Here is a 13,486-nt window from a genome sequence, read left to right as displayed (position 1 = left end):
ATAGATAGATATAATCCATAGGTTTATTTATTTTTGCATATTACATGGTGATGTTATCAGTGTAACTCTCTGACTATGTTCCTGCTTTTCAGCTTTTTTGGTAAATTCTTTCTTCGGAGTTGCAAAAAGGAATAATAGTAAAAAAAAATAATAATACCAATTATCCACAGACCTGTCAAGTCACAGCGCTGTCACATGACACTCAATTGTCTAATAGAAACCTTGGACTCAAATGGATGTTCAGGGAAAGAGTTGACTGGCACTGGACTGAAGACTTTGGGATTTATTAGTTAACAGTTTAACGTATGAAGGTAAGTTGGCGCCAGGGATCATTCTGATTAAGTTGTTATGGTGCCCAGAGTGTTCCTTTAATAAACCTACGAATTGCATTAATGTTGTATTGGTGATTCAGGAGTCCCTTTAATTTGTTTGGTTTTGATTGCCCAAAAAAACGGGCTGACACTAAAGCTGAGGTAAAACAAGTAGATTCTTATCAAGTGTGTATTGAAAAGTTTTTGCTTTACATAACATGAGTATAACAAGGGCGAAAGGGAAAGGACATTAAGGGACATACAAAACAGAAAAAGAAAAAAACAATGAAAAAAATTACAAAAATAATTAGATATTCCCACTCCATATCAATATACATAGTGCGGTCTAGATATCACTGGTAGGAGTATATAACATACAATAAATTATCAATGCTTAATACTGTTGCAAACGACAATATCTAAAAAGAAAAATAATGCTTTAGTGGAGGAGGGCCATCAAAAGAAAAAAAATTCAAAAATAAAAAAAAGGGAACAAGTGGATTCTCAGTGCACTTTAGTAGTTATGGTTCCAGGATTGCACTGGCACCCATCCCATTGTAAGTAATTAAAGCATTTTAGAATGGTTTGACTTACTACCTGGAGTCCGCTGATCTTGTCAACACCAAAGCCTTCAGATCAGGGCCGGTGCTTGGATTTTTAGGTACATAGGCGAAGATGCATTTTTCCGCCCCCCCCACCCCCCCAAAAAAAACATCTTCACCTATGTGCCTCTTAACCAGCCCCTCTCCCCTCCCCGACCATTAGTGGTCCCTTCCCTTCCGTGTCCCTTAGTGTTTTTCTCCCCTCCTCCCTCTTTTCCCTGTCTCTTGGTGTTTCTCTCCCATTCCCTCCCTGTCCCTTGGTACACCCCACACCCCTATAGTGGTCACACTCCCCTTCCTGGTGTGCCTCCTACCTCTATTGTTGCATTGCCGAACGGAGCAGATCCCCTAAAGGAGCTTCAGTTTTCTGTACACGGCCGGACTGACAGGGAGTGCTCCCTGGCCAGGTACAGGAAACAGAAGCTCCTGTACCGCGCTCCGCTTTGCTACACTCTGTACACACTGACAGTCACACACTCAATGACAAACACACAGACGTCACTGACAGACACAGACTCATTGATCTGACACACACTCATTCATTGACACTAACAGACCCACACTGATTGACACTCATTAACAGACACGCTGATAGTCACACACAGACTCAATGACAAACATACTCTCACTGATTTGACAGACACACACTCATACACTGACCAACACACTCATCGTACACTGACAGACACACTCATACACTCACATGCACACACACTCATACAATCACTCACAGACACACACACAGACGCACTCACTCACACACACACTCTGTCACTCACAGACACACACGCTGTCACTCAAAGACACACATGCTGTCACTCACAGACACACACTCTGTCACTCACAGACACACACACACACTGTCACTCACAGACACACATCACATACATTCACTGATTATTTTAGAAATACACATTTTCCACCCAGCCTCCCTACCTGGAGAGCTGGTGTGGATGATGGATCGGTCCCTGGGGCTGCTGGGCGGCGTGCGGAAGTGCTGTGATCAGACGCGGCGAGGGAGCTCTAATCTCGCCGCTCTGCTTCCTTTGCGGGCTGTCTGCTGATGCCGCGGGAGCCGGAATATGACGTCATATTCCGGCTCCCGCGGCATAAGCAGACAGCGCGCGAGGGAGCAGAGCGGTGAGATTAGAGCTCCCTCGCCGCATCTGATCACAGCACTGACGTACGCCGCGCCGGGGGTCGAGATGGTGGCCTGGCAGGAGCCGGTCACTGAAAGATTGCGCCCCCAGAGCCCGTGTGCCACCTTATGGACGCGCCGGCCCTGCTTCAGATAGCCAGATAGCCTGCTTAGGATCTTCTGTTAGCTTTCCTTTGCTGAGCTACCACATCAGCTACTCTCAGCCAATGAGCCAAACCCTGCACTGCCAGACTTAGCTTAGACAGAGAGCTTCCGACGCAGGCTTCCCCAAACTCCGGCCCTCCAGATGTTGCTGAACTACAATTCTCATGATTCTCAGCCTATCTATTTCATTCATAGAATCATGGGAGTTGTAGTTCAGCAACATCTGGAGGGCCGGAGTTTGGGGGGAAGCCTGAGGGTTGTAGTCACAGAGGGTTGTAGTCAATGGAGTATATTCGCAATATGGTCTTGTCATCAGTGGGGTACATCAGGGATCTGTACTTGGACCCATTCGCTTTAATAATTTTATTAGTGATATTGCAGAAGGTCTTGATGGTAAGGTATATATTTTTGCTGATGATACTAAGATATGTAACAGGGTTGATGTTCCAGGAGGGATAAGCCAAATGGCTAGAGATTTAGAAAAATGGTCAGAGCGATGGCAACTGACATTTAATGTGGGTAAGTGCAATATAATACATCTTGGGCGTAAAAACCCAAGGGCAGAGTACAAGATATTTGTCCTAACCTCAGCATCTGAGGAAAGAGATTTAGGAGAAATGATTTAAGATGACTTAAAGGTAGGCAGACAATGTAATAGAGTGACAGGAAATGCTAGCAGAAAGCTTGGTTGTATAGGGAGAGGTATTCACAGTAGAAAGAGGGAATGGCTCATGCCATCAGGGCTGCCATCAGAAATTTTGGGGCCCCTGACACAGCTCAAGGTCTGGGCCCCCCGGCGCCTGCACCCGAGTCCCCCCCCCTCCCCCCCCCCTGAGTCCGCCCACAGGGATGCAGTGTCTGCAGGGCCGGTGCAAGGATTTTTGCCGCCCTAGGCAAAAGTAAAGTTTGCCGCCCCCCCATATGATCTGCCATGTTAACTAACACAGTGCTGCAGTGCCGCCGTGTTTACAATAAAAGGCCTGCAGGGACAGGCTATAGACACCAGAACCACTACATTAAGCTGCAGTGGTTCTGGGGACTATAGTGTCCCTTTAATGCATTGGCGGATCCAGGGGGGGGGCAACGGGGCAATTGCCCCCCCCCGAGAAAATATTGCTGCCCGAGGCTCTCCCCTGCCGGCCCATGCAAGGCTGGTGCTATCCAAGCATCAGCCCTGCTGATTGCCATCACGGACCGGAGGGGAGATCAGTGATCTTCCTCCCCGGCCCACAGGCACATTGCTGGGCGGCCGGCAGGGGAGGGCAAGGGAGATAGAACCCGGGGGAGCTCTTCTCTGCAGCTCCGCCGGGTTCTCCTCTCGCGAGCACGGAGCGTTACCATGGCAACGCTCCGTTCTCGCGAGAGTGAACTCTAACCTGAGCTGCAGGTTAGAGTTCACTCTCTCCACTAGAACCACCAGGGACTGGAAGAGAGCAATGTCTCCCCCTCCCTCAGCAAAGGTAAGTACGGAGGGGGACATTAGCTATAATTTGTTAGTTATTATTTAATAATAAAAAAATAATATCTTTAATCTGCCCCCCTATCACCTCACACACTGCACCACACATAGCCCCCCTTACATACACAGCCCCCCCCTCACATACACAGCCCCCCTCACATACACAGCCCCCCTTACATACACAGCCACCCTCTTACAGACACAGCCCCCCTTACATACACAGCCACCCCCTTACATACACAGCCCCCCCTCACATACACAGCCCCCCCTCACATACACAGCCCCCTCTTACATACACAGCCCCCCCCACATACACAGCCACCCCCTTACATACACAGCCCCCCCCCCACATACACAGCCACCCCTTACATACACAGCCCCCCTCACATACACAGCCCCCCCTACATACACAGTCCCCCCTTACATACAGAGGTCCCCCCTTACATACACAGTCCCCCCTTACACACACAGCCCCCCTTACACACACAGCCCCCCTACACACACAGCCCCCCATTACACACAGCCCCCCTTACATACACAGTCCCCCCTTACATACACAGTCCCCCCTTACATACACAGCCCCCTTACATACACAGCCCCCCCTTACACACACAGCCCCCCCTTACACACACAGCCCCCCTTACATACACAGCCCCCTCACATACACAGTCCCCCCTCACATACACAGTCCCCCCTTACATACACAGCCCCCCCTCACATACACAGCCCCCCCTTACATACACAGCCCCCCCTTACATACACAGTCCCCCCTTACATACACAGCCCCCTCTTACATACACAGCCCCCCCTTACATACACAGCCCCCTCTTACATACCCAGCCCCCCTTACACACACAGCCCTCCTTACACACACAGCCCCCCTTACACACACAGCCCCCCTTACACACACAGCCCCCCTTACACACACAGCCCTCCCCTTACACACACAGCCCTCCCCTTACACACACTGCCTCCCCTTACACACACAGCCCTCCCCTTACACACACTGCCTCCCCTTACACACACTGCCCCAATACACAGGGGCAGTGTTTTCTAGGTAAACTAGAAAACACTGCCCCCTTATACACACTGCCCCAATACAAACACAGCCCCCCATACATACACACACACACAGCACCACCCACACACACACACTGCTCCCAATATACAAATTGCTACCCCATACATACACTGCACCCCTCTCACACACGCACTACCCCTCCATACACATACTGCGACCCTCACATACACTGCACCACTCACACACACACACACACACACACTACAGCCACTATCCCAGCAGACCCTGGGTAAGTTATCAAACGGTTTTTTTTAAACGGTTTGACTACTTACTCTGGGAGGGCACCACAGCAAATCCTGGCACCAAAACCACTACAGAGAGCTGTAGTGGTTATTGTGCCTGGATTGTTTCTTAAAATGATCTGCCAGTGCCCCTCCCGAGATTAGCTTCTGGATCCGCCACTGCTTTAATGTGAGGTAAATTAAAGATTAGTGCCACGAATAATATACTAGATTGCCTACTTACAACCAGATGAGGATGATGATGGGCTTCAGCTGCCGTCTGGCTCCACTGGTCTGGTGTAGAACAGGCTCTCTGGAGGCGGTTTGTAACTGTGGTCACAAAAATCAATGTTCTGGGAGAACGAGAAGCAGCTCCATTTTTTGAGGGCCCTTTACACAGCTCAAGGTCTGGGTCCCAGGGTCCACCTTCATGTTCGACCAATGAGTTTGTTCACAGGGGTGTGTGTGTGTGGGGGGGGGGGGGGATGTCCTGATGTGTGTAAGGAATGCATTGTGTGAATCTGTGTTTGTATGTGTAAGGGCTGCAAGGTGAGTTTGTGTATGTATGGGATGCAGTGTGTGTGTCTGTAAGGGATGCACTGAGTGTGTGGAAGGGGTGCATTGTGTGTTGCTGTGTGTAAGGGATGCATTGCTTGTGTATGTGTGTCTGTGTGTAATGCATTGTGTGTTTTTCTGTGTGCAAGGGGTGCATTGTGTGTGTGTGTGTGATGGATGTCAATCTCTCCCCCTACCCCCGTCAATTTCCTTCTTCTCCCCCTCCCTCTCATTTCCTTCTTCTCCCCCTCCCTCTCATTTCCTTCTTCTCCCCCCCCTCTCATTTCCTTCTTCTCCCCCTCCCTCTCATTTCCTTCTTCTCCCCCTCCCTCTCATTTCCTTCTTCTCCCCCTCCCTCTCATTTCCTTCTTCTCCCCCTCCCTCTCATTTCCTTCTTCTCCCCCTCCCTCTCATTTCCTTCTCCCCCTCCCTCTCATTTCCTTCTCCCTCTCATTGCCTTCTCCCCCCCTCCAATTTCCTTCCTTCTCCCCCCACCAATTTCCTTCCTTCTCCCCCTCCAATTTCCTTCCTTCTCCCCCCTCCAATTTCCTTCCTTCTCCGCCCCTCCAATTTCCTTCCTTCTCCCCCCTCCAATTTCCTTCCTTCTCCCCCCTCTAATTTCCTTCCTCCCTCCCCCCTCCAATTTCCTTCCTCCCTCCCCCTCCAATTTCCTTCCTCCCTCCCCCCTCAAATTTCCTTCCTCCCTCCCCCCTCAAATTTCCTTCCTCTCCCCCTCCCTCAAATTTCCTTCCTCTCCCCCCCTCCCTCAAATTTCCTTCCTCTCCCCCTCCCTCAAATTTCCTTCCTCCCCCCCTCAAATGTCCTCCCTTCCTCCCCCTCCCTCAAATTTCCTCCCTTCCTCTCCCCCCTCAAATTCCTACCTCTCCCTCCCCTCCCTCAAATTTCCTTCCTCTCCCCCCCAAATTTCCTTCCTCTCCCCCCAAATTTCCTCCCTCCCTCTCCCCCCCACTCCTCAAATTTCCTCCCTTCCCTCTCTCTCCCCCCACTCATTCAAATTTCCTCCCTCTCCCCCCCCACTCCCTCAAATTTCCTCCCTTCCCTCCCTCTCCCCCCCACGCATTCATATTTCCTCCCTCCCCTCCTCCCTCTCCCCCCCACTCATTCATATTTCCTCCCTCCCCCCTCCCTCAAATTTCCTGCCTTCCCTCTCCCCCCCACTCATTCAAATTCCCCACCCCCACCCCCACCCACTCAAATTTCCTCCCTTCCCTCCCTCTCCCCCCTCCCTCAAATTTCCTGCCTTCCCTCTCCCCCCCACTCATTCAAATTCCCCACCCCCACCCACTCAAATTTCCTGACACCCGGTGACCCGGCGGGCACGCGAGGGAGCACTCTCCTCTGAGTGCTTCCTCTTCAGCTCCCTCGCGCGCCGCGTACTGATGCCGGAGCCAGAAGATGACGTCATCTTCCGGCTCCGGCATCAGTACGATGTGCGAGGGAGCTGAAGAGGAAGCACTCAGAGGAGAGTGCTCCCTCGCTCGCCCGCCGGGTGTCAGCAGGGCCAGCCTCTGGGGGGCCCTGAGGTGACCAGCTGTTGGGCCCCCCAGGAGAAGAGGCTGGCCCAGTGGGAACATACCGGGGTCGCAGGGGGCCCGGACGACCTGAGCAGTCCGGGCCCCCCAGGACCGCCGGGCCCATGACAGCCGTTGCGGTTGTCATGCCCTGATGGCGGCCCTGCATGCCATTGTACAGAACACTGGTGAGACCTCACTTGGAGTATTGTACGCAGTACTGGAGACCGTATCTTCAGAAGAATATTGATACTTTGGAAAGAGTTCAGAGAAGGGCTACTAAACTGGTTCATGGATTGCATGATAAAACTTACCAGGAAAGGTTAGAGGATCTTAACATGTCTAGCTTGGAGGAAAGCCGTGACAGGGGGGATATGATAGAAACATTTAAATACATAAAGGGAATCAACACAGTAAAGGAGGAGATTATATTTAAAAGAAGAAAAACTACCACAACAAGAGGACATATTCTTAAATTAGAGGGGCAAAGGTTTAAAAATAATTTCAGGAAGTATTACTTTACTGAGAGGGTAGTGGACGCATGGAATAGCCTTCCAGCTGAAGTGGTAGAGGTTAACACAGTAAAGGAGTTTAAGCATTCATGGGATAGGCATTAGGCTATACTAGTTATAGGATAAGGCCAGGGACTAATGAAAGTATTTAGAAAATTAGGCAGACTAGATGGGCTGAATGGTTCTTATCTGCCGTCACATGCTATGTTTCTATGACAGGAGGCAGAGAGCAGCGCAGAGTTTAAAAGCCCAAAATAATGCTTCTAGATGTACTATCTAATGTATGATGCAAATTCAGGTGAATGTGTAAAAGTAAAACATATCACGTTTATAAATAGAACACATTTTTAGCATTGAGTTCACACACATATTATCATGTGAGAATGTCAGGATTATTCACTAAAGTGAGAATTCAAAGGAAATTCAGGCATAATTTAAGGCCAGAGTAGCCAAACTGAAAGCGTAACTGACTTAGAGAATTTTTCCAGTTCAGCTATATTGACCTTAAATTTGAAATACACTTGAATGTAATTGCTCTGTGTGTTGTACTTTTTGTTTCTGTACTGTATCATTCACTTGTTGGGGACCCCAATGGTCTCTTGATCCCCTTACTTTAGATAGTAGCTCATATTGCTTAGTGACACTTACAGAGACTTGTTATTTTACCATTTTCGTTGTAGTTATCTACAGGACATTCTAATTACTGGTGAATCTCCTAGTATGTCCCATTGCTCAGTCTGTTATATTAGGGGTGACTCTTCTACAGACAGACATACACACACAACAACAAATACAGGGTGCGCTAAATAGGACAAAGGGAGATGAAAAGTCTCTTTAGGTACAATTGTTTTCATCTCCCTTTGTTCTATTTAGCGCTCCCTGGATTTGTTGTCTTTTGTTCTCTCCATTTTCTGAAGGGTCTGAGGGTTACCCTTCCCTTCAGGCGTGCAGCTTTATCTCCCCTTGTGATCAGTACTGTAGCGCTGTTCCTTCCCCTTATTTTCTTACTAGACGTACACACACACACACACATACATACAGACACAAAGACAGGCAGACATACACACACACATGCATTCAAACACATACATACATACACACACAGAGACACATACATACATGCACACAGACAGAGACATACATACAAACACACATACGCATACATACAAACACACACATACACAAACACACACATATACAGACACATACAAACAGACACACATACTAAATGTTTTTTAGTCACCCTCCTGTTTCCTACCTTTTAGGTGCAAGAGGGTGACTTCCCCTGGTTTCCAGTGACTCGGTCTGATGGGAGTCAGAGTTCCCACTCTGGCTCCTTTCTCCCGCACATCTCTCTGATTGCTGGGAGGACGTGACCGGGGCTGTCACTTCCTCCCTGCGCGGATGTCATGTCAGGGGGCCTGGTCGCGCTGTTAAAGCACCGCACCGCTGACTGGGCCCCCTGGAAATAAATTGCCATCGGGTGGTCCTAACAGCATGGGCCACCCGATGGTTCCCTTCTATGCGGCTCCGGCAGTAATACTGCGCGGCCAGGGCCGTGTTACTTAGCCGGCAAGCACCGCGGTCTCAGGGTGGCCGGGCCCCCAGGAGTGACAAGCCCGGTCTCAGCTGCAACCCCTGAGTGTTATGATAGTTGAGAATCTACCTTATGGCCATCCCTGCACTACAGGGGGCTCCTAAAAATGTAGATTATGGCCTTCTTTGTATTAGTTCTGCCACTGACTCGAACCAAAAAACAACAACAATGTTTTCATAAAACACTGTTTTATGGCTCCTCTTCAAGGGGGGATGTCATAGAGGCAGGGAAGACTTAGGGTAGCATAGCAAGGGGGCAAGCCAACATTGTCTTGCTATGCATGCTGAGGATGATTCCCTTTCATGCACAGAAATCACATTAGCAGCCTGAACTTTTGTTCTGAGCAACTAATGATGCTGCCGCAGATGAGCTTATACCTCAGGCACTAAAATTCTTTATCTCTGTATGTGCAGTGTTTTTTTTATTGAATGCTGCATATACACACCCCAAGCACCATGACTGCTTAAAATCACTCATTGGAGAGCTTGGATTAACCCTTTAAATAGAGCTTGGCGCAGATCAAAGAAGCAAAGTTTTGATCCAGTTTTGTTTGTGATACTATAAGAATCGCAAGTCTAACTATTTGCAGTGCTAGAACTCTGGATCCCATATCCTTACAGCGGCATTCATTATTAATCATTCATTTTAACTAGTCCAATTTTTACTAACTATAAAATTTTTTAATAAACATTCCATATTTTCATTCAAACTTCCCATTCCATTTTCCTATGAATTGGTTATGAATAAAAAGATTCCTACCTGACACCCTGGATGTCCCCCACCTCGACCTATCCGTAAAGGGTGTCCCCTTTCAGAATGCTGAGATGGGGCACGGATTGAGTCTGAAACCAGCACCTTAATAAAGCAGCAAGTTAAAGCCAATAGGCATCAATCTTGCCTGCATTAGAAGAACACTCCAGGTACCATGACTACTATAACATAAGCACCATCACTTCTACAGCTTGCTGTAGTGGTTATAGTGTAATGAGGGCTATTGTAAGAGGGTTTAACTTCTTACCTGGGGGTCAAGAAGGTCAAGAAGCCTCTACAAGCAGGGACACTCATTGCACCATAATCACTACATTGAGCTGCCGTGGTTATGGTGCTTGGAGTGTTCCTTTTAATAGTGAGTTTTTGGGTTATGTTCTTCTACAAGCATCAGACTGACGATCCTCCTGCTGCAATATGAGGCTAAATCATCTCCCAACATACCATATGGATCTGGAGTACAATACTGAATACATTGTTTTGCACAACAGGGTGACGTCTGGGATCCAAATAAGGGGGTGATTATTGTTTTGTATAAGAACTATTTATCCTCTGTTTGACCACAAAGCTACCATGTATTTTAAAACAAACTGTGGACATTTTAGCAATTCAGAGGTGAGGCAATAATTCTGGTAAAAATTATTAAATCTTCGATCTTTCTAACTGGACAAAGCAATGCACAAATTGCATTGAATTAAACTTTAATTTTGAGGCCATCTGAAACAGTTCCAAATGGCTTTGCACAGGGCACAGTGACTTCAAAGAACTCATGTCAATCATAGCTGCCAGACCTCATGGGTACTGTGAACCAAAGCGAAGTGCATTATTTTTCTTTTAAGATTCTTTATTCACCCATTGGCTTTGAACAGTAACATTTTCAATACATTTTGATGGAGGAATTTACTTATTTACCCTTGAATTTGCAATTTGAAAATGCAATCAACGCTTAGTGAAATAACCAATTGTGGTCTTGTGCAGCAGGGGAGAGCCAGCAGCTTTTGGCTTGGGTGCAAGAATAAACAAGCATCTTTTTTTTGCCCATGAAATTCACAGATCTGTGTGCATAGTCCTCACAGATCATGTGATATATGGATTTGACAACTGGAGAATTCTGGAGTTGCAGGGTGTGATATCATGTATCCCTTCAACCTCTATTAGTAGGACCTTCATGAAAGAGAATTTACAGAGATCTTTAAGAACTATATGCTTTTCATGACTCCATTACTACTGACTGACAACTAGTGTGTGTTATGAATGTCATGAGCTCTGTTTTATCTAACCCCAGACCCGCTTGCAAGCACCTCCAGGGACATTATACACACTCATCATAGTGTGACTACTTGGTCAACCCTTGATACTACAGTCTACTGTGAAATATTTTAGAGGGCCAGTGCAGGCTTTGAATGTTTTCAGATTGTGGATCACCTGTCCAAGCACCAGTCAATAAAGTGCTGGGCTAGCAAAGGCCCTTCACAAATCAAGCCTGCTTCTTGACTCCTGCAGAAGTGTGCCAAAAGACATGATAAAAGAGTGAGTCAGCAGCCCAATACTCCTGTATGCTGGAGGCCCATGGGCAATTGCCTTAGTGCCCCTCCATTGCCAAACCTTCCAGGCTGCCATGCGTCCCAACAGTCCCACTTTTGTCAGTACAGTCTGAATTCGGGAACACCAGGGAACTGTACTCGGACAGCACAGCTGGGGTGCGTCATTATACCTGCTTGGATCATGCAGAGAGAACTTCAGCAGTGCTCCTTGTTTGGTCTTATCCGGGACTGGGCAAGTAAGGGACAATTGTAATCCCACCTGCCCCCTATTTTCCCGATTGTATACCTACCACCAATATTGGGACATCTGTGCTGTCCAGCATTCCACTTATAGATTTAGTAATTTTGCGTTTAGAATGGAAGAAAGAAGATTTTGTCTAAGGCAAAGGAAAGGTTTTTTTTACTGTAAGAACAATAAGGATGTGGAATTCTCTCCCTGAAGAAGTAGTTTTATCAGAGTTCATACAGATGTTCAAACGGCTACTAGATGCATACTTGCAAAAACAGAATATTCAAGGATATAATCTTTCAATATAGGGTAATAACTGCTTGATCCAAGGATAAATCTGACTGCCATTCTGGGGTCAAGAAGGAATTTTTTTTTCCTAGCTTGTTGCAAAATTGGAAGTGCTTCAAACTGGGTTTTTTTGCCCTCTTTTGGATCAACAGCAAAAAACAAATGTGAGGAAGGCTGAACTTGATGGACGCAAGTCTCTTTTCAACTATGTAACTATGTAATTTAAGGGAGGGCAAACAGGAAAGAAATTATTACAAAAAAATTGGGAATGAAATGAATCCCAAATTATAGACAGTCACAAGCCAAGTGCAACTTTGAATTTTATAAATAATTGCCTAGAAATAAACATGATCTGTTTGTACACAACTTGATGGTTGGCAAGGCAGGAAGAGCCTAGGGCACAATGGACATGTATATCCTTGAATGAACAGGTGGGGCTGGGAACTATTCCTGTACTTTACTAGCCACAAAGCGATGACTTCAGTCATCAATTATAATAACAATCTCTTTCCTGGAGACTCCCAGATCCCAGATTTCAAGTGTCAATTTGGTTCAGGTGTAATTGTTGTCACCTATCCAGTCTACATTAAAGGCATGCTTTAAGCAGGTCAAAGTAGATGAAGGTCAAAGTAGTTCAAAGGTCATTTCACCAAGAGTCCCTGAGCACCAACTCCTGGTTCTCTTTCAAACTGTTTTATAATGTTAGACAAAGACTGGCAACTAGAGGACCATTTTCTTCTCAGCTGCATTGATAAAGCAATATTTACATTTGTTTATTATCAATGCCATTTCCATCCAACCTAGATGGCAATAACAGACTGAGAGTGGTGGGTGTGTACTGCAGTGTTAATTTTGGCGGCAAATTTCAGTTTAGTTTTAGTCGTAGTCTTTTGACTAAAAAGCCATTTTAGTTTTACTCGTATTTTAGTCATCTGAATTGTTTTTGTTTTAGTCTAGTAAATCTCCAGTAGACTTTAGTCGACTAAATCTCCAGTAGATTTTAGTCAACACGACTAAAATCTAATGGGTTTAGTTAAAGCCTCTGTCTCTTTTGCCCCTTCCCCAGCCACAAAGACTGGCAACTAGAGGACCATTTTCCCATTCCCCAGCCACAAAGACTGGCAACTAGAGGACCATTTTCTTCTCAGCTGCATTGATAAAGCAATATTTACATTTGTTTATTATCAATGCCATTTCCATCCAACCTAGATGGCAATAACAGACTGAGAGTGGTGGGTGTGTACTGCAGTGTTAATTTTGGCGGCAAATTTCAGTTTAGTTTTAGTCGTAGTCTTTTGACTAAAAAGCCATTTTAGTTTTAGTCGTATTTTAGTCATCTGAATTGTTTTTGTTTTAGTCTAGTAAATCTCCAGTAGACTTTAGTCGACTAAATCTCCAGTAGATTTTAGTCAACACGACTAAAATCTAATGGGTTTAGTTAAAGCCTCTGTCTCTTTTGCCCCTTCCCCAGCCCCACTGTGTAT

The sequence above is a fragment of the Pelobates fuscus genome, chromosome 8, assembly GCF_036172605.1.
Source record: "Pelobates fuscus isolate aPelFus1 chromosome 8, aPelFus1.pri, whole genome shotgun sequence".
Classification (NCBI taxonomy): domain Eukaryota; kingdom Metazoa; phylum Chordata; class Amphibia; order Anura; family Pelobatidae; genus Pelobates; species Pelobates fuscus.
The sequence above is the reverse complement of the archived record's forward strand: the minus strand, read 5'-3'. Positions refer to the sequence as shown.